The following is a 2,960-nucleotide window of genomic DNA, read 5'->3' on the forward strand; positions in this document are numbered from 1 at the left end:
TATTCGTAACGTAGGCTTCTTAATCATTCAGACCTTGCAGTCTTTGTCTCCATTTTTTATGTTTCTTTTTCTTCGTATATGAAACAGGTGGTGTATAAGGAGTTGTGTCTTGTAAACAGTATGGGGGCAATCTGAGACTGTTCCTCAGATGTTTGGGTTCAACGAACATGTACTGGCTGCGTAGAGCCGAGTTCTGGTTTCTGACCCCCGTCTGTCACCTCCATACTTCTCCACGGCTGCTCCAGCAAAGGGCTAACAGGGCCAAATGCTATTGCCCATCGCCTGGCACGTCCGCTTTAGATAACTGCTCCGGCTTCTGCAGTACAGAGAGCAGATCCTGGGGTGGGGCATCGGCAAGAGCAGAGCTGGAGACGCCCGTCATGGCCGACTTTGGGGCCAACAGAGGAAGGCCTGGAGCCGCGTTGTACCTGCCCCGCTCGGAAATAACGGACCAAGTTCCAGTATGTCGCTCAGGTCGTGTGCGTGTAACTAACCAGCAATGGAGAGAGAGCATTTTTCAAGACGTGTTAAGTTGCTCCAGTGATCTCTGACCAGACGCCGTTTTATTTCTAGGGCCAGCCCTTTTACCTCATGCCCGTAAGGGCGATAGTTATCTCAGTCTGCGTGTGCCCTCACTCACTCCGTCCTCACAACTGCCCCCTGAGGTAAGTGCTGTAGCAACCTGAGCTGGCAGGGGATGAAATGAAAGCAGAGTTGAAGTGACTTGCCGCGGCGAGTGACAAAACCAAGGCTTTGAACTGAGGCAGTCTAGTGTGAAATAATACAGTCTCAAGCTTTGGATAAGAATTGGTTGTCTGTGTAAATCTATGAGTCAGACCCTTTCCAATACTAATCACAGCATGGGTGACCATAACATTTTCATTTTCCTCAAGCAAAAGGAAAATCACATTGTTTGGAAGTGCTCAATGAAAGAAAAAGAACAAGTTTGTTACACACATATATCTATGTATGTGCATATATATACGTGTGTGTGTGTGTGTGTGTGTGTGTGTGTGTGTGTGTATATATATATATGATTTTTTTCCCAGACCATAATAATACTTGAATACCTTTTCCAGGGACACAAATGAACTGAAAGCCGTGGAGGGAGGTTAGGTGCTACAGGCCAGTGGCGGGGCCGGGTTTTGTGAGTGTGTGTTTAAAACAAATTTTTAAATTTCAGAGCTGTACTGGTGAAGACAATATTTTGATTGTACTGAACTGTTGTAGCTTCTGAAGAATTTAGAAAGAAGGGGTCAAAGTACAGAAACACTGCATCAGTAGCCAGAAACACATTAGTCGTGTGTCAGTGAGGAGAAATCTAAGGCGATAGCCCAAAGGAAAACGAACACGCCAATTCTAGTGCAATCTAAAATGACAGGACTAAACAGATGAAGGATCGGTCTTTTCAACATAACTGTTGGGTTTCCTTAGCGGACATTCATCATATTTCCCCAACCCTTTCTGCTCAGGAATTAAGACCTGGCAGACCCAGGACTTGGATTTGAGACCCGGTTTAAAGCCTACTTTTGTCACTTTCTAAGTGTATGGCTTTGGCAAGTTATTGTATAACTGTTTCTCACATCTTCAAGAAAATTATAATAACTGTGTCTCAGAGTTGTTCTAATTAAGTGAACGAATAATGCATGCTAAAAACAAACAAGGAGCTCAACAGATCTCTGGAATAAGTGAGTGAATGTAAGGGCCTGGGTTCCTTCTTAGGCGTTGTTGTAGGTTGCTTATCTCTGTCCTACTACAATGAAGATTTGATTCAGCATTTATTAGAGCTTTTAGAAACTTATATATAAAGTGAGTACATCTGCATAAAATTGGCCTTTGTGGGAAGTTTTTAAAAGGGTGAGAGTGGCCCACAGGTAAAAAGGACTCTGGTGGGGCAGAAACAGATAAAACATTGTTTTAACTTTTAGGTCAGTGTGTTTACATGGCACAGCTACCAAGGCAAGCTTAAATCCTCTAACGAGATAAGCCTAACTCAGAGATCAGCTCTAATAACTCAGCCACAGTCACAAGGATGTAATGGAGGGCTTTACTTGAAAGGTTGGCAAAATGAAGAAAGATCCAAAATCCAAAAAACCATTTAGTTAAAACGTAACTTTTTTTTGGAAACAGAGTACAGATAGTACCACAAAGTATAAAAAATGCAGAAAACAGTTTATATGAACTTTCTGAATATTGACAATGTCATTGTTAAGAATAAAACTAAGTTAGTTTTGAGGTACTTTAGAATACGGGTTGGGCATTTAAAAAAGTGAAAAAAACTACAGACACATATGAATTCAGTATTGACTCGATCTATTCTGTTTATAGATAAATTAACTGACATTTAAACTGGCTACATTTTATTCACAAAATATCCAAGGTAAAGATGATGCCACAGAAGTGGTATTTAAAGTTCTAAAATAAAACAACATGCTTACAACGGCTCAAAGCTGCATATGGTAAAAGTACTTCTGGAAAATGGAGTTATCTAACGTGGGCCTAGCTATATTTTTATAACTCTAAACTTCTATATGAAAAATAAGCAATCTATTCTTAAGATTTCACTGATTCCACTAATTCAATTTTAAGGATACTAACAGAACTTTATAACAAAACACTTCCAACGTGACAACATACATAAGAAAGATATAAAAAAAGGTTTCAATTCAAACCAAAACCTGCTATAAGAAGTTTAAAAAAAGATTCACTTAAAGATTAGTTGAAAAAATACACTTAAACACTAGAGTACCGTTCTGAAGAAAAAACTTTTTATGACTTCAATGACACATTATTTTTAAGCAGCAGCAGTCTTAAACACCTTTATATGCTTCAAAATACTGCTGACAGTTTGTTTTGTAATAACTGCATTAGGTGCCACTGAAGGGACTCTTGTTCTTTGAGAGTCAGCTTCCTTGTTACTGTAGGAGATACTGCCAAGCAGGAGCATTAGAGTCGTGTAG

Source organism: Lipotes vexillifer, unplaced genomic scaffold (assembly GCF_000442215.2).
Source record: "Lipotes vexillifer unplaced genomic scaffold, Lipotes_vexillifer_v1.1 scaffold1130, whole genome shotgun sequence".
NCBI lineage: Eukaryota > Metazoa > Chordata > Mammalia > Artiodactyla > Lipotidae > Lipotes > Lipotes vexillifer.